The sequence below is a fragment of the Myxocyprinus asiaticus genome, chromosome 26 (assembly GCF_019703515.2).
Source record: "Myxocyprinus asiaticus isolate MX2 ecotype Aquarium Trade chromosome 26, UBuf_Myxa_2, whole genome shotgun sequence".
NCBI classification, from domain to species: Eukaryota; Metazoa; Chordata; class Actinopteri; order Cypriniformes; family Catostomidae; genus Myxocyprinus; species Myxocyprinus asiaticus.
This window is the reverse complement of record NC_059369.1, coordinates 27,669,324-27,693,994: the sequence shown is the minus strand read 5'-3', so window position 1 is coordinate 27,693,994 and position 24,671 is coordinate 27,669,324. Positions and strand designations below refer to the sequence as shown.

At 44.2% G+C, this 24,671-nt stretch overlaps 1 protein-coding gene across 1 annotated transcript in view; it reads left to right on the top strand.

The window, feature by feature from the left end:
• The first annotated feature begins 340 nt into the window (after positions 1-340).
• Positions 341-24,671, top strand: part of LOC127417258 (semaphorin-4B-like) — a 93,898-nt gene continuing 69,567 nt past the window's right edge. The window contains exon 1 of the mRNA XM_051657134.1: positions 341-509. The gene's annotated coding sequence lies outside the window, so the exon portion shown is untranslated. The remainder of the gene's footprint in view (positions 510-24,671) is intronic.

Sequence of the window (24,671 nt, the reverse complement as noted above, 5' to 3'; positions counted from 1 at the left end):
GTGAGTTACACCAGCACCAGTGCCTGTTGAACTTTGGGAGTATTTAGGAGTTTTTTTATTTGGGAGTCCTTTTCAGAGTACAAAATGATGTCTTGGCTCTCTTATGAAGTTTTAAAGATGTTAATTAATGTCCACTGTGCTCATAAGCAGGGTCATAAACCACTATAAATTTTGAGGGGGGCATTGTGATTTCAGCTTCTCCATTGATTATCAAGAGCAGGGCTGCCTACTTTTCTCACTCCTCCTTCTCCCTCTCAGAGAGTAAGGGGAGGAGCAATGATTAAACCAGAGGCAAGCTTTACTACACCAGCATGTCAGTTACAGATACACACTCAGTCACAGCAGTAGACAGAGCATGAGCCTTACATCCAGACCTATAAACTGGCAATCTCAAACTGGATCCACTGGTTGCCACTTTTATCATTAAGGATTCTGATTTCCCCCGATTTGCCAAAGGGATTTCTGTTTTTCGTCTGAGGAACGAGTTGGAAGTCTGTGTATAAAGGCGAGTAAGTAATTGGTTCCCATTAAAAATTGATTTGCATTTGTTGGAGTGTTTGGTTAGTGTGCAAATGAAAGGGTTTAATAGTGCTGGTCTCCTGTTATAAGCTCCAGGCGAGTGCCGTGGCAGCATGGGGGTTTGTTATTGCAAGGGTCTCTTTAAGTGTTGCTGGGAGGGAGTAAGGGGGTGGGTGTTCGCTGACACAAGAAGCTGTTCACCTTCCACTGTGACATCTTATCTGCAAGGTGATAACAAGTCATAGAGGATCATAGGCCAATGAGTCCAGTCTGCTTCTGTTTGGATGTGTGTCTCTAGTCCCTGTGTTCGTTGATCAGTTTTGCAGGGTGTGTTGAATATCGAATTTGGGTTGGCCAGTGCATGCAAGCCCTTTGGCACTTTATCTTGGAGATGTTGATTGCTCTGTCTCTTGATCTCTGGAGTTAGTGTCTTTGCGCACACTCGCTGCTCTCCCCTCTAGCTGGGGCATCTGCCAGCAGACAGGAGCATATGTGGCAGCCGGCGCACTCCACTCCAGTGTCACCATGGAGGAACTTTCCATTAACTCAGGGCCAGACAGCTTTGCAAGTGAAGGGAAGAACTGAAAAGTGAGAAGTATTAGGTTCTCCATTAAAAGCTGTTGGCTCCATTGAGCTTTCTTTGCTCATGTGGTTTTGGCATCTTTAGGTAACTGTGACTGGGTCAAGGGCATGCAGGGGTGGAGACTACAGGTGTTTGTAAAACACACACACACACACACACACACACACACACATATGTTGGTGTGGCTATCCTTACGAGGACTCTCCATAGACGTAATTATTTTTATACTGTACGAACTATAGATTCTATCCCCTAATCCTAACCCTACCCCTGAACCTAACCCTCACAAAAAACTTTCTGCATTTTTATATATTCAAAAAAACATAGTTTAGTATGTTTTTTAAGTGATTTGAATTATGGAGACACTAGAAATGTCCTCATAAACCACATTTATAGCATAATACCCTTGTAATTACCAGTTTATAACCTAAAAAGTTGTCCTCGTAAACCACCCAAACCCCCCCCCCCCCCACACACACACACACAAAAGCCTGCATTGCACTGTCAGTCATCCATAGATTGGTGACTATTAATGGATTGCCACTCAAAGCCTTCCAAAGAAGTGAATATGAAACTAATTCAAGGAAATATGTACTTTTCTGACATTTTTTTTTACCCTGTATAAACGCTTTCAGGATGCAAGTGTGATTTTTACTATGTGGAAAACTATTGTTGGTGTTTTTACTTCCCTTTCAGCCATTCATAATGTTATATGAAGACCCCATCACAGCTAGTGAGGCATAGGTGACCATATTTATATTCATGTGAGTGTGTGCATTCAGTGAAAATATCAGCTCACATATTAAGTTCATGTCCAATAAGAGATTTTATTTTATTTATTTTTAGCCAGCGGTGTTGCTGCTTGTTTGACATCTGCACATGGGAGATAACCACTTCAGTCAGAGAAATGAAGGGAACGGTAACAAACTTTGCAAGTTTCACCCTCTTCAAAGAGCTGAACATCGGCATAGTTTACAGTATAAACTATGTCTCTTTTACATAGGCATAGTACTGAAAAACAGCGACGGACACCGCAACACTTTTGGTGTAAACAGCCCCTAAGATACTACATATCCAATTAAAGGGTTATTTCACCCAAAAATTAAAATTCTCTCATGATTTACTTATATTTAATCCATCCCAGATGTGTATGACTTACCTTCTTCAGCAGAACCAAATTGAAGAATTTTATAAGCCCATTTCAGCGTTGTTTGTCCATACAATGTGAGTAAATGGGTGTCATCAGTCTGCTGTCTGTTTGACGGTCCAAAAGGCATATTTAGGCAGCATAAAAGTAATCCACATGACTCCAGTCAATCAATTAATGTCTTCTGAAGCAAATCGACAGGTTTGTGTAAGAAACAAATTAATAATTAAAACATTTTTAGCTTTAAATCGTTGCTTCCGGGCATGATGACCTAACTCTCACTTGATATTTGTTCCTCTGTTGTAAACAAAGTGCGCGCTTCCGACGTCTCGCGTGAATGTGCCAATATGCTTATGTCACGCGACTGTAACATCATGCGTCGACTGCTGGCAGGAAGCGATTTTTAAAAGTTAATAAAGTTTTAATTATCAATAAATTTTTTTACACAAATGTATCTGTTTGCTTCAGAAGACATTAATTGATCGACTGGAGTCATGTGGATTACTTTTATGCTGCCTAAATATGCCTTTCAGACCGTCAAACAGCCAGCAGTCTGATGGCACCCATTTACTCACATTGTATGGACAAACAGATCTGAAATGGGCTTATAAAAATCTTGATTTCGGTTCTGCTGAAGAAGGAAAGTCATTCACATCTGGGATGGCTTAAAGGTAAGTAAATCATGAGAGAATTTTGATTTTTTGGTGAACTTTAATACATGACTATTTTAGCCAATTTGAGTGTGTACTACATAGTTTTATGATTGCATGATGCTTGCAGCTGCTGCATATGTAGGGCGTTCTAAATTGCTCATGAGTTTCCTTTCCAGTAAGGGTGCTGCCTTAAGCCCCGTTCACACTGCTACTGATATTGTCACTTGGTATTTCAAAAGCTACTATGGCCAGACGTGCAGTCCACCAATAACGTTAAAGCGGCAGCAGTAGGAACCCACACTAGTGATGTCAATGTACAGAGAGTAGCCTACTATGAAGTCATTAGTGGAGGGTTCCTACTTCTGTCGATTTAACATTATTGGTGAACTGCACATCTGGCCATAGTAGCTTCTGAAATGCTAATTACAGATGACACTGCCGGTAAAACTAAGATATCATTCTAATTTGGCAAGGAATCAATTCTCTTGCCTCTAAAAATTAACATTTTGCAAGGGAGAGCAATTTATATAACCTGCAGCAATGCTCATTGCATCATATCATTAAACAAAGCAAACAATCTATTAAAATATTAATCAAACTTACTCAGAATGACGACAGTTTCTGACATGGTTTTCCATGCATCATTGTTTTATTATATCCATGCATGTGGTTACAGACAAATGAAATGAACAGTGAAATTCCTCACAACATATAACTTTTCTGTCTTGCCTGCACTCGACACCAGTAATCTCACAGGAGACGGATGACGTAAGCTCCACTGCCTTCTCTCCCATTGGTAGTCATTGCCAAATATCACTTGTAATTTGCTTAAAGTTAAACTTTGTCAACTTTTTCGTGTAACTCGCCACGCCCACATCTTGTTGCTAACAGTCACTGTCGTTCGTGTCACCAAAAGTCGCATTGCTCTCATTTAGTTCACTACATTTTGGAACAGAGTACTTCTCTGAAGAATTTAAGGTAATGGAGAAGAGTGCTTATAGTTTTTGGAAAGTTTGAAAAAAGAGAGTGTAACAGAAGAGGGGTAAATCAGAGAGAGGATGGATAAGATGAAATGAAAGAAGATGGTTGACTGTATTGGTAGCCTTTCCCCTGTGTTTTTCTTTGTTCTGATCCAAAAAGACAGCAGCTGGCAATAGTGTTCTGGCTACAGGAGCCTTGACAATGGTCGGCCTGTGTGAGGCTGTCAGAAAGTGTTTGGCTAGTTGGTAAAAGATGGTTCCTGTTATACCAATAGTGCACGGCCTGTCTGCAGCTAGTTGTGTCTGCCACACACAATATCACACCATAAACTACCAGACAGGAGGATTTGAAAGCCAGGAAATGCATTCGAATGGCCATTTGGACATGTTACCTTGCCCTGCTTGCACATTTAGACAAGTTACTTTTGCTTTCTTGGTGCCAATAAGAAAGTGATGGTCAAGTTTGTAGCAGCAGCCTGTTGCATATTAGGTCAAGAATAAAAGCAGAGCAGATGCAGGCCGTATCTCTTTGTAGTATCTTTACCAAAGCATAAAGCTCCCCAATCTCAGGCCTCTTCACCACCTGTTTCTCATCCCAGTTATCAGATCCCAAGGCTATTTTTCCAGCTTTAGCTTTGATTCTTACTGCTTGGCTGTCTACTATACCTGCCTCTACATGTATTTGAGTAAGATATTTTTTTTCACATAAGTAAAGAATGGATTAAAGAACTGGATCAGTTATCAGCTCTGGTTGTAGAATCAAGGAATGTAAATAAGCACAAGTCTTAGTTGCTCCTAGATCATTCTGACACTAACGCAAACTCTGCTGAGTGTTGCGACACTCTACTGAGGCACAAACAAGATAGCACACAAACACAATCCTTTTTTTTTTTTTTTCTCTGCGTCATTAACTGCTGACAGTTATGATTCCACTGTTGATATGACACTCCCCAACAAACTCCTTCCAGAAAACACCTTGGGTACTTTGAATTAACTGTTTCAGCTCATTTTATATTATTCAAGTCCCCATCAAATCATTTAAAAAAAACTGAATTTCTTTCCTGTGTGACATATTTCTTTTTGAATTATGACCGGAACATACTGAAGGGCTCATTCTCTTTTTTTAAATAGCCAGTAGACTTTAGTTATGTCACAGCCATGAACCATGAACTTGCTAGTTTTTGGGAGGTGGTATTAGAGGTAGGGACATTCTCATTCTAGAGAGCATTTGATTGGACAAAAATCAGTGTAGTGCAAGAAGAGTCATCAGTATTTTGTTCTGTTTTCCCAAAAGAGAGAGAAAAAAAATTATATTTTAAATGCACCCCAAACCTTAGGCACATCTGCTATTTTTACACATATATAGATGGCCTCAAAGCTAACAGACATGGACTAAAAGCCACAAAACTCAAAACACAAAACAATTTTGATTTCATTGAGTGCTTTAAGCCAGGAAACTGTGCTAGTTTTCTGGCTGGAAATGCTCTAATAGAATGCTGTGTAAAAGAGATTGTATTATTAGAAGCTCTCACTGCTTATATAACGTCATGGTTACTGGTGTAATCTCCATTCCCTGATGGAGGGAACGAGATGTTGGTGTCAATGTAGTGACACTAGGGGTCACTCTTGGGAGCCCGAGACACCTCTGGTCTTTGATAAAAGGCCAATGAAAATTGGCGAGTGGTATTTGCATGCCACTCCCCCGAACATACGGGTATAAAAGGAGCTGGTATGCAACCACTCATTCAGGTTTTACGCTGAGGAGCCGATATAAGGTCCAGCCATTTCAGCGGGTAGTTCAGCGTTGTGGCAGGAGGGACCAATGTCTCGTTCCCTCCATCAGGGAACGGAGGTTACACCAGTAACCATGACGTTCCCTATCTGTCACTCACTCGACGTTGGTGTTGATGTAGTGACACTAGGGGTCCCTATACAAAACGCCACAAGGCTGAACTGTGTTACGTGAACTGGCGGTGTGTGGTGGGCAGACTTGCTGTGTGCCTCATAGCCAGCACACCAGGTCGACACGTAACCTCCCCCAACACAGTTATGAGTGTCGAACGGCCCTTTTTGGGGACAAGTCGACTACCCAGAGATAGAGACAGGCTTAATCCAGTCATGGCCTCTTTCCCCTTCTCTTTTTCCACTCCCTAAAAAAGAAGAGGGATTATCTAACTGGGCCGCCAGGTCTAGTCGGGGGGTGTCCCTCCCAAGGGGAGGACACCGCGGAGACCACACCTCGCCCCAAGAGAGGGGGGGATATTTAAGTGGAAGAATACATCACATGGTCTTTCCAACCATGTGGAGAGCCTTCAAGGTAAATCCTGCCCAATGGGGGAGGAGTTACTACAACATGGAGACTGGGGCAGAGGAGCTCTGCCCAAGGAAGACGCAGTTTGCCAGCAGGGAAATGAATTAGCGGAAGATATAGATCGCATGGGGTTAGCCTTACAGGGAACCGCCACATACTGAGCACCTACCCCAGAACCGGGCTCTTAGTTAGCGCGTGTACTGGGCCGGCAGCGAGTCTCTCCGAAAACTCGACTGCCACAGGGCTCGGAGGAAGTCAACCAGGGAACAACTTTTGTGAACACTACTGGGAATTAACAGCGCACATCTTCAGCTCAAAAGGAGGTGGAAGGCGCTATGCGCAAGCGATACACCCAGCCGGCTATCCCGGGCTTATCCGCTTGTGTTGCGTGCCACTACCTGGGACGAAACCGGTTCCACCCGGAGGTTGTAGAACCTTGCAAAGGTGTTGGGTGTTGCCCAGCCCGCTGCTCTGCAAATGTCTGTTAGAGAGGCACCTCTGGCCAGGGCCCAAGAAGCCGCTACACCACGGGTAGAATGGGCTCGTAGCCCTACCAGGGGCGGCATGTTTTGGGCGAGATATGCCATAGTTATGGCGTCAATGAGCCAGTGGGTGATCCTCTGCTTGGAGACAGCGCTTCCTTTCCGCTGTGCACCAAAGCAGACAAAGAGCTTCTCAGAGATTCTAAAGCTCTGCGTGCAATCCAAATAGATGCGTAAAGCGCGCACCGGACACAGCAACGACAGGGCTGGGTCTGCCTCCTCCTGGGGCAGCACTTGCAGGTTCACCACCTGGTCCCTAAAAGGAGTGGTGGGAACTTTGGGCACATAGCTCGGTCGGGGTCTCAGGATCACGTGAGAATAGCCCAGACCGAACTCCAGGCACGTTTCGCTGACAGAGAACGCTTGCAGGTCACCTACCCTCTTGATGGAAGTGAGCGCAGTTAGGAGGGCAGTCTTCAAGGAGAGTGCCTTAAGCTCAGCTGACTGCAAAGCTCAAAGGGGGCTCTCTGTAGACCCTGAAAAACTACAGAGGTCCGATGAGGGAACGAGGCGCGGCCTGGAGGGATTCAGCCTCCTGGCGCCTCTTAGGAAACTGATGATCAGATCATGCTTCCCTAAGGACTTACCGTCGACTGCGTCGTGGTGTGCTGGTATGGCAGCAACGTACACCTTCAAGGTGGAAGGGGACAGCCTCCCTTCCAACCTCTCTTGCAGGAAGGAAAGCACTGATCTGACTGCGCATCTCTGGGGGTCTTCCCGACGGGAAGAACACCACTTCGCCAACAGACGCCAATTAAAGGCATACAGGCGCCTCGTAGAGGGGGCCCTAGCCTGAAAGATTGTGTCTACCATCGCAGGTGGGAGACAGCTTAGCTCTTCCACGTCCCGTCCAGGGGCCAGACATGGAGATTCCAGAGGTCTGGGCGCGGGTGCCGGATGGTGCCCCTTCCCTGAGAAAGAAGGTCCTTTCTCAGGGGAATTTGCCCGAGGGGAGCTGTCGCAAAGAGCGTGAGGTCTGAGCACCATGTCTGGGCGGGCCAGTAGGGTGCTTAGCAGGACGACCTTCTCCTCGTCCTCCCTGACCTTACACAGGGTCTGTGCGAGCAGGCTCACTGGGGGAAAACGCATATTTGCGAATGCCAGGGGACCAGCTGTGTGCCAGTGCGTCTATGCCAAGGAAGGCCTCGGTCAGGGTGTACCAGAGCGGGCAGTGGGGAGGATTCTTGGGAGGCAAACAGGTGCACCTGTGCCTGTCGAATCGACTCCAAATCAGCTGGACCACCTGAAGGTGGAGTCTCCACTCTCCCTTGAGGGTAACCTGTTGTGACGGCGTGTCCGCCGAAGTGTTGAGGTTGCCTGGGATGTGAGTGGCTTGCAGCGACTTTTTGCTGCTGACTCAGTTGGAGGAGACTGCGGGCGAGTTGTGACATACAGCGGGAGTGCAGACCGTATGCTACCACTGCCGTGCTGTCTGTACGAACTAGCACGTGCTTGCCCTGGATCAACGGCCGGAACCTCCGCAGGGCGAGCAGAATTGCCAGTAACTCGAGGCAGTTGATGTGCCAACGCAGCCACGGACCCGTCCAGAGGCCGGCGGCTGCGTGCCCATTGCCAACAGCGCCCCAGCCCATTTTGGAGGCGTCTGTCGTGACCACGACGCACCTGGAGACCAGTTCTAGGGGAATACCTGCTTGTAGAAACGAGAGGTCGGTCCAAGGGCTGAAAAGACGGTGACAGACCGACGTAATGGCCACGCGGTGTGTCCTGTGGCGCCATGCCCGTCTCGGGACTCGAGTCTGGAGCCAGTGCTGAAGCGGCCTCATATGCATCAACCCAAGCGGGGTGGCCACCGCCGAGGATGCCATATGCCCCAGGAGCCTCTGAAAAAGTTTCAGTGGAACCGCTGTTTTCTGTTTGAACGCCTTCAAACAAGCCAGCACCGACTGGGCACACTCGTTCGTAAGGTGCGCCATCAAAGAGACTGAGTCCAACTCCAAAATGAGAAAAGAGATGCTCTGAACTGGGAGGAGCTTGCTCTATTCCCAGTTGACCCGAAGCCCTAGTTGGCTGAGGTGTGAGAGTACCAGGTCCCTGTGTGCGCATAACACGTCTCGAGAGTGAGCTAAGATTAGCCAGTCGTCAAGATAGTTGAGAAAGTGAATGCCCACCTCCCTTAACGGGGCAAGGGCAGCCTCTGCAATTTTCGTAAAGACGCGAGGAGACAGGGACAGGCCGAAAGGGAGGACTTTGTACTGATACGCCTGACCCTCGAACGCAAACCGTAGGAAGGGTCTGTGTCGAGGAAGGATCGAGACGTGAAAGTACGCATCCTTCGGGTCTACCGCCATGAACCAATCTTGATGCCGGACGCTCGCTAGAATGCGTCTTTGCGTCAGCATCTTGAACGGGAATCTGTGTAAAGCCCGGTTCAGTACTCGCAGGTCTAAGATTGGCCGCAACCCACCGCCTTTTTTTTTTTTTTCAGTACAATGAAGTAGGGGCTGTAAAACCCTTTCTTCATCTCGGCTTGAGGGACAGGTTCTATCGCGTCCTTCCGTAGGAGGGTAGCGATCTCCACGCAAGGTAGCAGCGTTTTCGTCTTTCACCAAGGTGAAGTGGACACCGCTGGACCTGGGCGGATGCCCGGCGAAGTGAATCACGCAGCCGAGTCGGACGGTCCGGACCAGCACTCGTGACGGACTGGAAGGCGCAAGCCATGTGTCCAAGTTCCGCACAAGGGGGACCAAAGGGACAACGTCATCGGATGTACCGGCAGGTGGGGCCTCGCGGCGGGGCGGAGCTCGAGGTGCCACACCACGTCGTGGCCGTGCTGAGTCCGAGGACATCGAAGCACTTACCTGGCTCCTTGTGACCACCCCCGGAACAGCTTGGGACGGGGGAGGAAGAGGCCTGTCCTCGTGACCCATGGAGAATGTCACATCGGGGGCAGATTTGTGCCACAGCTGGGTGCTTAGGGCGGGAGACCGCCACTGGAGCGCCAACCTGCCAAATGGAGTGGTGGACGGTGGTCATGATGCCAGCCGTACACACCAGATATGTGACCCAGGGAACAAGGAAACCACTCTTGCTGAGCTCTTGAGTGCTGCAGCCACTTGGGCATGCAGCACAATTAAATGCAAAAGGTAACAAAAAGATGAAGATCTGCTTACCAGCTCCAGAGCAGCAGGTTTCGTTGTCCCTGGGTCGCCCGTCTCAAGGGCGCTTTGAAGCCTTTCACGGGTTCTGGGCGGCCGCGAGATGGGTGGCGTCTGCTTCCTGCGGTGGGCTCCATGCCGGGGCCAGGCCGAAGAGGCGGGCTGCGGCGGAGCCGGTGCAGTCACCGCAGGGGGACGCCCTTGGCGATGAGTAGATGGGGTGTGGGATCTTGAGCCGCGCCGGGGCAGGATAAGCCGGCTAGCATCCATCTACTGCTCTACCATCGAGAACTGCTGGGCAAAGTCCTCGACGGTATCGCCGAATAGGCCCGCCTGGGAAATGGGGGCAGCAAGGAATCGTGTCTTGTCGGCCTCACCCATCTCGACCAGGTTGAGCCAAAGGTGGCGCTTCTGGACCACTAGTGTGGCCATCGTCTGCCCGAGAGACCGCGCCGTGACCTCCGTCGCTTGGAGAGCTAGGTCGGTCGCCGAGCGCAGTTCCTGCATCAATCGCGGGGTGGAACTACCCTCGTGCAGTTCCTTTAGCGCCTTGGCGGACTTGCAGGAGAGCCATGGCGTGCAGGGCGGAGGCGGCTTGTCCAGCGACACCGTAGGCCTTGGCCGTCAGAGACGACGTAAACCTACAGGCCTTGGACAGGGGCTTTGGGCACCCGCACCAGGTGGCGGCGCTCTGCGGGCATAGGTGCACCGCGAGCGCCTTTATCCACCGGGGGATTGCCGAATAACCCTTGGCCGCCCCACCATCGAGGGTATTGAGAGCGGGGAAGCTGAAAAGATCGGGACCTGGCAGTAAAAAGTGCCTCCCGCGACCTTGTCAGCTCTTCATGCACTTCCGGGAAGAAAGGAACGGGGCGGGACGTGGCTTTGAGCGGCGCCGCGAGCCCAGGAACCAATCACCGAGCCGCGAGGGTTCAGGGAAGAGTGGTGAAATCCACTCTAACGACGCTCGCGGCTGCCCGGGAAAGCATGTCTCCGCGTCAGCCTGTGACTGGGCGATCGACCCCGGAGGGAGGAGCCCAGCTGAGGCTTCCGACTGGACGAGCCCGCTCTCCGATGCTGCGCTCGAGAGCTCATCACTTTCGCGGGCTCCAAATAAGAGGTCGAACTCGCCATGAGACGAGCCGGCGGACACACCCGGAAGCCCGATCGGGGCAGACGAGCCTGCTGGGGAATGGGAGGTCCGTGGGGGCATACCCGGCGGAGGCGGTCCCATTGGGGTCCCCAAATCGCCCCCAGTGCTAGCCGTGCTGGCCTCAAACCCGTGGGTAAAAGGACCGAGGCGGGAGCCTCTGGGGTGGCTCCCTTTCTTACGAAGGCGAGCCGCGACTGCAACGTTGCCATGGACATATTCTCGCAATGAGAACATGACCATCCACGAACGCTGTCTCCGCGTGAGCAGTGCCCAGACACGAAAGACAGTGATCGTGACCATTAGAAGGTGAGAGATAACGAGCACAACCAGGAATAACACACAATCGGAAAAGCATCTTTAAAAAGACACGTCTTTAAAAAGACATTCCGTGTGTGCGCTCTTTTAGAGAAATATATACTCTTTTAGAAGGGAAAAATGCTCTTTCAGAAAATATACTCTCTAGTTTTTCTGCCGAAGCGCCCAGGGGCATTCTCTGCAGTGCACCAGTGCAGAGGAGGGAGAAGCCGCTGAAATGCGCTGTCAGATCCAGCAGAGGTGAATGAACAGTAGTATTCAGCTCAGTGAGCATGACCGTTCGGCTCCGAAGAGAAAATCTGAATGAGTGGTTGCATACCAGCTCCTTTTATACCCGTATGTTCGGGGGAGTGGCATGCAAATACCACTCGCCAATTTTCATTAGCCTTTTATCAAAGACCAGAGGTGTCTCGGGCTCCCAAGAGTGACCCCTAGTGTCACTACATCGACACCAACATCGAGTGAGTGACAGATAGGGAACCTTAATGCATGATCTGCAGGTGACAGACAGTGGCAGGGGCGGACTGGGAAGAAAATATGGCCTGGGATTTTACATAGAAACTGGCCCAAAAGTTGTTGAGCGATTGGGGGGGAGGCTGTCCTTTTCTGCATATCGCTGCCCCCCTTCCGCATATCGCGACGCCGTTTTGTGGCGCATTCTGCATAACGCGGCGGACCATGCGGCCCCATTTCGCAGCCAGTCCACCGGGAAAAGTCCCGGTCCTCCCAATGGCCAGTCCGCCACTGGACAGTGGGAACGATAGTATAGAAATTCTAACTGGGTTCATGTGGTTGCCCACAATCTTGTAATGCAAGCAAGACTTGTGGCCTGGAGGGAGGATAATTCATTATGTTTTTACTTACTGCTGGGAAGTCATAAAACATGCGTCTTTAAGGGACGTCAGTGGGCCCCCCTCTGCTTTTCCCAATCCAGCTCTCTCTCCCAGGGGCATTACGTGGGAACTGGCTCTGGAGTTGGAAACAGACCAAAGATCAGTATTTTTGCTTGCTTGTCTCTGAGACCTTTAGTGCCGTCTTACCCACATGAGAGTACATGAGAGAGAGAGAGAGAGAGAGAGAGAGAGAGAGAGAAATCCTGACAGCAGAATGCGGTCTTTGGTATGACACAATATGCTGATCTTATAAACAACCTTCTTCAACCTTCTTCGTTTTAATGGTCATCATGGGCACATGTGAAGGGGGAAAGTATGTCTGTTTTCTTAGTGTGCTGTCTGCCACTGTCTCTCACACACACAAACACACACACACACACACACACACACACACACATGTTGGTGCGGCTATCCTTATGAGGACTCTCCATAGACATAATGATTTTTATACTGTACGAACTATAGATTCTATCCCCTTCCCCTACCCCTAAACCTAAACCTAACCCTCACAAAAGACTTTCTTAAAAGTCTGTTTTTTAAACAATTTGAATTATGGGGACTCTAGAAATGTCCTCATAAACCATAATACATTTTACCAGTTTGTAACCTAAAACATTTCCTCGTAAACCACCCAAACCCGCCCACACACACACACACACTCACGTTGACACCTCCTCTGTCTCACACCTGTTCCTCCTGATTGTCTGGGTTACATGTATTAATGCAGTCTATTTTAAACAGACAAGGCCATTGAAGTGTGTCCACTCTTTCACCAGTGGGTCCCAGTGTATGTGTAAATCATACACTGTTTGTGTATTAATTTGCATGAAAAGTATGACATACTTTAAAATGGCATTAATTAGTTTTCCAAGTTGATAAATGGAATTGAGCAGGGTTGCAGCCGCTAGCCTCACACTCTGACACATACACAGACTCACTGTACACTCTGTGATCTGATATCTTCTTGGAGCATTCCAGGTTGTGCCCTTGACTCCACCAATGGCTTTTCAGACCCTCTCATGCATACCTCACCCTGACCACGCAGAGATTCACACCACACAACTGCATGCCTTCAGCAGGACGCTTATCATGCCACACTACTTTTGTTTTTCATCTGTTACCTGATCTGAGCTGACGGGTTTATTTCTGAGATTTTTAATGATTTAAAGCCTCTATAACCTGCGAATATGTACAGTATCTGAGAGTTGAGAACTGGTGATCATGTGTCAGTGTGACTGAGTGAAGGGATGCAGACCAGAGTTATAGGCTCTGACCCAAATAGGCCCTGGCACACTTCATGCGAACTTGCGCCTTCGCTCACATGCGTCCATGACATCCATGAAACCATTTGGTGTCCTATTTGTCATTTTAGGTTTTCATAACGGTGCTCACCAGTGCCTCAGACTTTTACTGTGATTGTCATTTGGGACAGAACCAGTGGGGGCTGGTGCTTTTTAAAAATGGGGAATCACAGAGTATTGTTTTAGGTGTTAATTTTGCTCACAAAAACTGCTCAAACTACTACTCAAACAGTGAAATTTCTTACCGAAAATGGTTGACTAAGCTCGAAATTGTTGAACAAAATAGGCTAAATAGGCTTTTGTCAGTTTGCAAATAACTTCAGGTGTATCTCCAAATCGCCAAACACTCTGATCTTGTGCAGTGGAGCAGTTCATGTACTGTCAATCATGTACATAGCCATTTCAATTATTGGCCATTTGTTGCAAACTCTCACCCATTTGAGAGCTCAACCAATCATCATATAGAGAATCTAGGCTTCCAGGCGGGACAAAAATACATTGAAAGCCCAATGTCCAAAAAGCAATCTAATGGTTTTTCCAATGCAAAAAGTCCTCATGAAGCTCCCATAGACTCTCAGCAAATACAGCGTCAAACGCTCCATCAGAGCTTTCTCTACTATGTAGGCGCTCTTTTGCAACTTATCCATCATATCCATCTCTGACCCAGATGGCCACAAGAGAGTCTAGCGATGCCATATTGTCCAGTATGTCATAACAGCACCATCATCCACCATTTTTCAATTTATGCAGAAGCTTCTGTATAACTGTATGTGAAGTGAAGCCAACTGGAACAATGCTTTTTAAGCCAACACAGCCTGAAAGCTTCCTGTGCTAAAAGTACAGTACAGCCCAGGCAGACCTTAACTTGTGTTTGTTTAGAAAGAGAGGAAGAATGTGAGAGAGATGAAGAGAGGTAGGTTATGCTTGACTTTTGAATGATTTATTAAAGTGGATCAAAGATGTGGTGTGTTTATAGAGGCTGAGGTCCTTTACTTGTGCTTTAGATATCGATTAACAGCTTCATTCATTCCATGCAACATTTCTGACAGCATTCAGATTGTCTTGCATAGCCAGACCTTTGTCTACAGCTTAAGGTCTGCTCCACATTTCAGCTTATTCTAGCCAAGACAGGAAGAGGCTGGTAATAAAGTACATACTATTTAATAGACATAACTCACAAAAACAAAGACGAATATACAGTTCTGCTTGTGGATATCTAGTGTACTTGCTACTAAGTGCCTCACACAAAACTTTGAATATCTATTAAAGATTCAGTGCTACTAACCTGGCAAATATTGGTAATTGAGTGATTAGTTTTCCTCAAAAGGATTGTTGCATCAAACTAGTATCTTGTTTCCAGGTACTGTATATAATAGGGAGTATGATATTAATTGATAGTTTTAGTAATTTCCCGGAAGACACTTCATCTGCAGCTTCAAGTAGCTTCATCTGTATACAGTTTTATAAACCACACTTACTACTTAATAAGAATCCATTCTGATATATATCTTATGCCTAAATTACTTGTTATTTTTGCCTTTAATTTTGGTTCGTTCGTTTGTACATTTAAAATAAAAAATAAAATGAAAATAGTAATAAATAAATAAATAAATAAGTGTTGGTTTCATGGTGTTGTCCAATTCCATGTTTGAAACCTCCATTTCTGAGTTTGAATAATTTTCTCCTGCATCATCCACTGCTAAGAACTCTGCTTCAAAGAGCTGCGGAGAGATGGGCCCTTATCCTGCTATAAGGACTCTAATATGAATGAGATCAAAGCATAAATATCTATATACATTTTTGGCAGCTGAAAATGCCTCTCATGTCTGTTGAATAACATTCTGCAAAGACTTCAATTTCCCTTTTTGATGTAGTGTTTTCCTGAAAGTGAAAAGGATTGGTTGTGCTATACACAATGTCATTTTGGGTTTGAAGCAACAGATAGGTCTATACCACCCGATAGTGATCCAGATTTGTCGGCAGTTCAGATTAACCTAGAAATGTGAGTGATAACAGGCCATGGCTGGCCTTTTAAATGCAATCTCAACCACTCATCTAGGTTGATGTTTAGAGTTTCTGGTGTCATGGCAGCATCTGAAGTGCTGGACAATCGTCTATGGATCTTAAACAAAAATGATCAGCCATGTAAATCTGGTTGAGTTGCCAGTTGGCACAAATCCAGATTCACATACCAGTAATGCACAATTTCATTTTCATCTTCTGTGCTATCAGCTCTGACCTGCATAACCTGAGTAAGGTGGTGCAATCACTATAATATTAAAGACTCACACATCCAGGTGAAACTACACCATGATTTGCAATACTGTACTTCCTTTTTAAATGTTCTTCCTTTAGAAATTCATAGTTCACTACACTCCACTTGAAACCTTCCCAGCATTCGAGTAATAATAATTTAATGAAAGGGTTTCCTTTAAGCAGCTTTTAACAGAAATGGCATGCTCTGTTAGAACTTGATGTTTCATACTGATTTGAATGGACCTCCATTTTATCATGTCTCAACATGTGGTACCATTCTAACCGCCTATTTACTGATTTGAGATCAATAGTTTGAAGATTGCCATCTGATCCACTGTAAATTTCCTCTGTAAACTTGTTAATAAGTCTAGTCAGTGGTCAGTCTACTGTACCTTCATTCTAAAGGCCAAAGTATTTTTCGTTTTTTCACATGCTTTATCTCTTGCACAGTGCCTGGCATTGACTGTACTACAAGAGTCTCACAAAACAGTTGCAGTGCCCATGTGTAGAACGCATCCATGTGGGCTCACAGTCAAGAGTATACTTTGAAATGCTGAGCGCTCGACTGTTTGTGAGATGGAAAACAAGTATACTATAGCCTTAATGTTGTGTATTTTGTAGGTATTACTCTGGCTTGCTCCGCCCACCATAAAATCATGTTGGTCCAAATTCACGCTCCACATAGCTGCAAATGAAACATCAATTACGTTCAGACTGGCTGTGATTGTGTTACATTGCGCATCAGTTTCATGTTCACGGGCAAATGTGGACAAGAAAATTACTTGTTGCTTGAAACTTGCCTGGTTAAAACATAGTGTAAACATTAACATGACCCACAAGCAATGTGTTCAAATTAAGGTAGAAGCTTGAAAAACAGCAGCATAAAATTGTCTACAATAGCACAACCTTTATTCTGTGATTTACTGCTTACTTGCAAACATAATACTAACATATCTGTTTCCTTTCAGAGACAAACCTGAATTATAGATCTTCCTGAAGCACAGCATCATGCTTGTGAGCTGCCACTTTGATTGACATGACCCGTGTCGGCCCTATTAATTATGGGTCAGCCCATCCTCCAGGGTCAAATCCTGTAGTCTAGGACTTGAATGTCCATGGAGAGGAATTTACTTAAAATATCTGAGTTGTAAGGGATTGTTTGGATCACAGGCATGATTGTGATGCCACTGCCTTGGTGACATTGTGCTCTTTAGCCATAGAAGGAGCACTTTTTTATTGAGCTGCCTGCAATGAGTTCACCCAAGAGTCAGTGTTTGCATGAGACACGCAAGAAGAGTGCTTTAGCTATGGCAGCGTAACAGCCCCAATTGACCTTTAGGTGTCTTTACCAGCATGAGCACTGCATAAAACAAAACTCACCATCAAAAGCTATTGAACCATTTGCAAAGGTCTGTTAAAAAAAAAAAAAAAAAGAGGAAAATGTCCAAAGATTGAATCTTTTCCCCTGAAATGGATATTTTAGAGTTTGACATCTAAAAGCACAGAATTCGTTTCATCTCATCGACTTGCCATAAGAGCTGTTCTCATGCGGAGCGCAGACTGACTGTCAGGACTTAGAGCTATAGAAACGGCTGCCACAGTCTTTCTGACATGACTGTGTTGGGGGATTACGTGATTACTGCACGTTCACGCATTTTGGATGCTTTTGGGATTCTTCCAAATGCAGGGGCAGTAATTAACAGTCGTCATTCTTTGCTTAACACTAAAAGGTTTATCTGGTTGCATGTGAAAAGCCAACATAAAATGCTTTTTAGATTGTCTTTCAGCTATCATATTAACAGAATGTGAAAATGGAGACGGAGGAGATGAGAGTGTGCTCTGATGCCCTGAGAAAAGAAGTGTGCAGACCTTCACCTTGACAGATAAAGGTCAGGATAAAGAGCAGCTTTTTCCTGGCAGCACATTATTATCACCTAGTCAGTGTTTGAACATCTACAGGATAAGAAGAACTGAAGATGAGATCAAGTAGTGTGATCAGCCTTTTTTCAAAAGAAGTATAGGGCTAAACGATTAACCGAAATAAAATTGAAATCATGATATGACCTGATATAAACCGCGAGGGCTGCGATTTAATTAAATAAATAAATAGTCTCAACGCGCTGCCTGCTCTACTGCACCTATGTTCACGGCTGTTTTGTCTGTACTGTGTAGTGCTTTTTTAAATACAAGTCAACGGGATCAGTGTATTACACATTTGGTTTCAGAGTGATTCTGTGCTCCATACACACAAATTGTCTATCTTAGTTGTCAAGTCAACTAAAAACAAAAATTCCATCCCTTCAGTTTTCAAAAGAAGAGATTCTGTGGAAATAAAGGCATTCCAAGAAATAAATTACTATTGAATATTAATAATAATAATAATAATAATAACGTTAGTATAGTAACAATGATAATAATTAATATACAATAATACATTAATATAATAATTTCTAAACTTAACATTATTATTATCAAAAGCATCAGTCTAATCAGCCACCCCAGCAAAGTTCTTCTAAAAATATTATTGAACAGGTTGAAATCTCAAGCCGAACACATCATCGCAGAGGAACAGGCCGGTTTCAGGGCAGGGCGCAGCACCATTGAACAGATTTTCAACCTAAGAATCATCTGCGAGAGGTACCTGCAACATCAGCAACATCTTTACCATGTGTTTGTGGATTTCAAGAAAGCGTTTGACCGGGTCTGGCATGCAGCTTTGTGGGCGACCATGGGGAAGTACAACATTAGACCCAACCTGGTCAGAGTCATCAAACACCTGTATGACAAGGCCACCAGTGCAGTCCTCCAAAATGGAGCCATTGGAAGCTGGTTCAGGATGACAATAGGAGTGCATCAAGGGTGCGTACTCTCTCCCACTCTCTTCAACCTCTTCCTGGAGCGCATCATGACAGACGCCCTGGCAAACCATGAGGGAACCGTAAGCATAGGAGGCAGAACAATCACTAACCTCCATTTTTCAGATGATATTGATGGGCTAGCTGGAGGTGAAAAAGAACTGACCAGCTTGGTAGAAAGGCTAGACACCACCTCTCGAGCCTATGGAATGGAAATCAATGCCGCGAAAATGAAAGTGACAACCAACAACATGAATGGCATCAACACAGACATAAAAGTCAACGGGCAAATGCTCGAAATGGTGCGGAGCTTTAAATACCTAGGAGCGATCGTCTCGGATGAAGGGTCCAGGCAAGAAGTTCTCGCAAGGATAGCTCAAACAACTACGGCATTGACACGCCTTAAGCCCATCTGGAAAGACAGAAATATCAGTCTTGGAACAAAAGTGAGATTATTGCGCTCAATTGTCATCTCAATTTTTCTCTCTGCTTGTGAAACATGGACCCTCACAGCAGAATTACAGAGAAGAATACAAAGCTTGGAGATGAGGTGTTACAGAAGACTCGAGAGAATTTCCTATGCCCAGCACATCACTAACGAAGAATCCGGCAGACGATCAGCCAAGCGATTGGACCATACAATGACCTTCTTACAACTGTCAAAAAGAGAAAGTTGAGATGGTACGGTCACATCACCAGATCGTCAGGCCTAGCAAAGACCATCCTCCAAGGCACTGTACGAGGAAACAGGAAGCGAGGGAGACGGGTGGAAGATAGAGATGGGAAGGAGACGGGGGGAAGAGAGAGATGGGAAGATAACATCCCAGAGTGGACTAAACTGAAGCTCAGCCAAGCAATGAGAGCTGCAGAGGACAGAGTTAAATGGAGAGAGCTGGTCAATAGATCATCTGTAGTGCCCCAACAACCTCTCCTGGGGGGTTACAGGACATGATGATGATGAATATAATAATACAGAAAAATTATGAAGAAAAGTGATCTGACCTTTTCACAAATTAGACATTATTTTTTTACAAAGCAAACAGATGCAATGTGATTATGATCTGATATACTCTTCCACTTCAAAAATATATTTATACATCTATGCTTCGATTAGCCCTAAACCCAGAAAGCGTGTTTCAGGATACATTATTGTTTGTGTTCCATTCCGTCAATGTCATATTGATCGAGTCCAACCGTGTTTTTTGGCAGTATGGCGTATTGATTATGTAGAGTGGTATCATGTTGCAGCATTGCAAATTGTTGATGGTAAGGTATAAATAAACCACATGCTGCATTCCTTTACACAATGGACATTGAGCTTAACAGCATTGTCTGGAGCTTGGGGGTTTGTTGATTGCTAGCCACAGACTAGTACCATAGTGCTCTCAAGAAGGTTGAAGATTTCTTAAATTACTGGTGGCTCTGAACTTAGAGCTCCATCTGTTTGGAGGGCTTTAGGAGGAGGCACTGGCAGAAATCTATCTCTTTTTGAAAGACAGATTGAGAGATGGGAGATATATTGATGGCCATTAGACAGGGCCAAGTGCTCTGAAGACCCCTTACACGCACCATGTTATTGGCCCTTTGATGTGATTGATGGGTGTAGCACACTTACCAGCACCCTAAATATCTGTCTTATGCATGTTAACGCCCAGGAATGCAGGCACTTTCTCCAAGCTGCACATCTACAGCAAAAAGGCATTCAAAACCACCATCATGCTTTGTTTAAAATTTTGTAGATACATACCTAGAAATGATTATTTTAACGAAGTGTAGGATAAAAGGAAGGAGTAAAAGACAAATTGTTTCAATGACAGAGCATATCCCAGCCTAGGATGATTTTCTGCTCTTAGCTGGTCTCCCAACCTGGTCAGGCTGATTTGGTTTGCTTGTTTTAAGGCACTTGTCTGCTGGTCAGGCTGCTGATCACCAGCTTGGCCAGGCTGAGAGACCAGCTAGACCATCTTAAACCAGCTAAAACCAAATAACCATTTTAGTGTGGTTAAAGAAGTTGTTTTGTTTTGTTTTTTCTCAGCAGGAGAAAACAGATAGAACAGACCTGCATGTTAAAACCAATGAACATAATATGTTCAAGCATTCCTGCATTAGCTGAGGAAATGAACCACACCAATACAGAAAAATCTGATTACATTTTTAAATTGATTATTTTCTTTGAACAAAGATCTTGAAAGACTGGATAAGGCTTCCTTTCTTAATTTAATTAACTGTATTCTAAAGCCTCTCCCAGCTATTCTTTGTCTTTTTGAATATTTATGGTAGGAGAAATCTCAAGAAAATATCAGTTACACTGCTCCTAGTAAATCTAATATTTTCGTCTAAAAATATAACTATTATTGGACTGTCAGCAGCACAGGCATAACAGGAACCAGAGAACTTTGCAGTTTTCCTACTGTCCATAATGAAACACAATATGTCTGTGTTTTTGCTATTTAACAATAAACTAATAAACCTTTTTATTCTTATTATTTTAAATATAACACAGACACAGAGGCAGTAAGTGGGCAGTAAGTCTGCAAGTGGGAGGCCAATAGACTCATGGCTGCAGGGCCCTGGCATCCTTCCAGACTGGTTTGTATATAATTATACAAGGATTCCTGGAGGATCTATGGAAGAAACTTTCTCCAGTCCCCTGCTAGCCATTGTTTGAAACCTAGAAGTCATATATGTTGGTTATATAACAAATAACATGGGGGAAACTGACAGCTCAGGGCCTTGAATGTCAGTGCTTTATTAGCGAACGTCTCTGTAATTGCCAAGTGTACTTTTGCCTCTGTTGATGTTAGGCTAAAACAAAATGAACTGCCTCAATGGAACATCATTATTGGACCACGAAGTTCAGTCTGAGCTTGAAGTTTGGGCCCTCCGAGCACTTATCTTCTGTCCCTGCAGTGCTTTTAAAATGCAGCTGACACAGTAATTGCTCAAATGCATTCTGAGTGAGTTTGTGCTTCATGGAGTAGAGATTCTCAGAAGAGACAGATGTTTGACTTTTGTAACAGCTGTTCATTGTGATTTAGAGCATCAAGAGAGTCATAGATTCTGCTTAAAGCTCTGGAATATCAAGACAGAGGTAAAAAGGCCCAGCTGGCATGAGAAAAGTCTAGAGCCCAAAAGGGATAGTTCCCTCACACCCTGCCTAACGTATCCTTGTGTGCCATGGAAAAGAGAAAGTGATAAGGGTTTTGAAGATATCATATGAGCAGATATCATTGCAGAGTTCTCCTAGAATCCCATTGTACAGACACATTGCTGTTGCACAGTTGCAAACAATGTAATTAAATCCTATGCACTGTAGATAACAAAGTAAATGCCAGCATGCACTATTTACTTGAGTAATTATTTATTCACTTATATCACTTATGCCAGCTGCTCCAAGAGAGAATGAACAGTCATTGTTCATAAAATAAACATAATGAGATTTGACCCAAGAACTAAACAATGCTCCTAATAATGTAAAGTGAGCCCATTTTGCATCTTTTTTTCACCTAAATATACTTCAACATCTTTTGTTTCATGTCCTAAAAATCTGTGGCTGATGTTCTTTTTTATTGGACAATCAGTCCTCTCAGGAGGCCCTAAATGTATTGAAAGCTTTCAGCTTCAGAAAGTTTGATTAAATCTACTGAAGCATCAAAAGAAACATACAAACCAGGGAAGCAAAGATGAGCCATAGATACTCCCTTTGCTCAAACAGGACTATGAGAAAGAGAGAGGTCATCGAGGATTAAGGCCACTTCCAGAAAATCATCGAAGTTACTTCCCCTCAGGACGTTCCACTTACAGCTGTTCTTCTCACAAAGAATGGTCAACCATCAGCTGTTCCCTTGGTACCTTTCAGGATTTTTATTATACAGTGGCGGACTGGCCATTGGGAGAACCAGGACTTTTCCTTGTGGGCCGCCACGTTATGCAGAACGTGCCACAAAACGGCGCTGTGATATGCAGAAGGGGGCAGCGGTATGCAGAAAAGGACAGCTAAAAATAATATTGTGTAAATATCGGGGCAAGAGTGCAAATAGTGCAAATTATAGTGTGTGGCAGCGGGGGCGTGGTCAAGCATCTCTCCGGAGAGAGAAAGCGGTAAGGGCGCTTACACCTGAGCTAAATTATGTCTAACACATGTCTCTAATTTCAGTGAGCACGGGGAGAGCGGCATAAATAGAGCAACACAACACTCAGTCGAGAGAGAGAATTGCAGACAGCTGTACTGTGTGTTTTAGTTGTGTGTTTTGGTTGTGTTTTTTGGTTAATAAATTGTTATTTAAGTTGTCAAGCCGGTTCTCGCATCCTCCTTTCCACTGAACCCCCTTACATAGTGCAACATTTGTCAACTAATGCAAATAATTTTGAGACACCAAGATGCTTTTTTAGGTAACAAATTAAGATGATGCTTACTCAAAATAACTACTTCAGGGAAAAAACTAAATCAACCATTTCCTGTTAATTTCAAACAAATTTTGGCATTTTATTACATTTCAAGTATTCTATAAACAAACTAATCTCTATTATGAATGGATGAGTTCATGAATATTTTCATAACAAATCTATTCACCCCACTTAAAAAAAAAAAAAAAAAAAAAAAAAACAGTGTGGGGCTGTTATGTTTCCACATTTCCTCAGCTAATGCAGGTATGCTTGAACATATTATCTTCATTGGTTTTAACATGCAGGTCTGTATTGTCTGTTTTCTCCTGCTGAGAAAAAACAAAACAAAACAACTTCTTTTACCTCACTAAAATGGTTATTTGGTTTTAGCTGGTTTAAGATGGTCTAGCTGGTCTCTCAGCCTGGCCAAGCTGGTGATCAGCAGCCTGACCAGCAGACAAGTGCCTTAAAACCTCCTGCTGAGAAAAAAAACAAAAAAAAAACAGGGCCTTTATTCCCTGCAACAGGGTATACTCCATATACTCCATATACCCCAAATACTATCCTTTCACATATAGGACAGTTATTAAAAATCTTTGATTTAATGAGCTTAAACAAAACTGAAAATGATAAATAAGTATTTTGTCTCAAAAGAAATTTGTTAATTTCAGGGATTTTCATTAGCTACATAAAATTGCAACATTTTTAAAAAATATTTAAAATGAGATCAAACTGCCTCAAAATCAGCCTTTAGACATTACACGCAATTATCTCATGGATCAGGAACATTTTACAGTCCGTAGTGACAAACAGGTGTTTAGGAAAGTACTGTGGAAGTTTTTGATGCTATTTAGTGTTTTGGGAGAAAATAAAATCAATGGAGCCGCTTACCCCGCTGAGACTTTAGCCCCATTGTACCCTACATATTTAATTTCAAATTTCACTCAAATTGTTATACTGATAATATAATTTGTAATGAAACATTTGGTTTAAATGAGTCAAATGCTAAATTGTTGCATTTTATCTAGTATTCAAAGACTTTTGAACACCACTGTATATTTAATATTCATAAGGTCTGAATATGAGGTAAATACTCTGATATATTGTGACAGGAAGATTTTGTCTGAGTGCCAGGAAAAAGGAAGAGAATCTGTGCCCAATGATAACTCACTGTCTACACACTCATAAAGTTGAAAATAAGGTTGTTAATGTAATCTTATTTAAGAAGCTTTAGGCTAAAGTGTCATCCTGCTTTTGTTTTGCACTTATAGAGGAACATTTAAAACATATTAAATAAACATAACCACCAATTCAAATGGCAGAGCTCCACCTGTTGCATTCTATTCATAGTGAATCTGGTTTCTACATCTGGGAAGCTGTTTTAAATATACTTTTCTGAGAATTGCATTTCTTTGTAATAAATTCCAGTGAGATGGATTTTCTTTGAAAACTGTGTCAGTTCTTCCATATGTTCTTAAGAAATCTTTGTTTCCCTCACAGTACAACTGAAACCAGTGGGTATGCCATAAAGGATGAGTCAGTGCTGTGACTTTTGCAGCATTACAAGGGTAATGATATTGGATTTACTCAAATTACACTTGGGCAACAAAGTACATCCAGTCAGCCTGTTCTTTCTGACTAGAATGAATCAGTAATAGTTA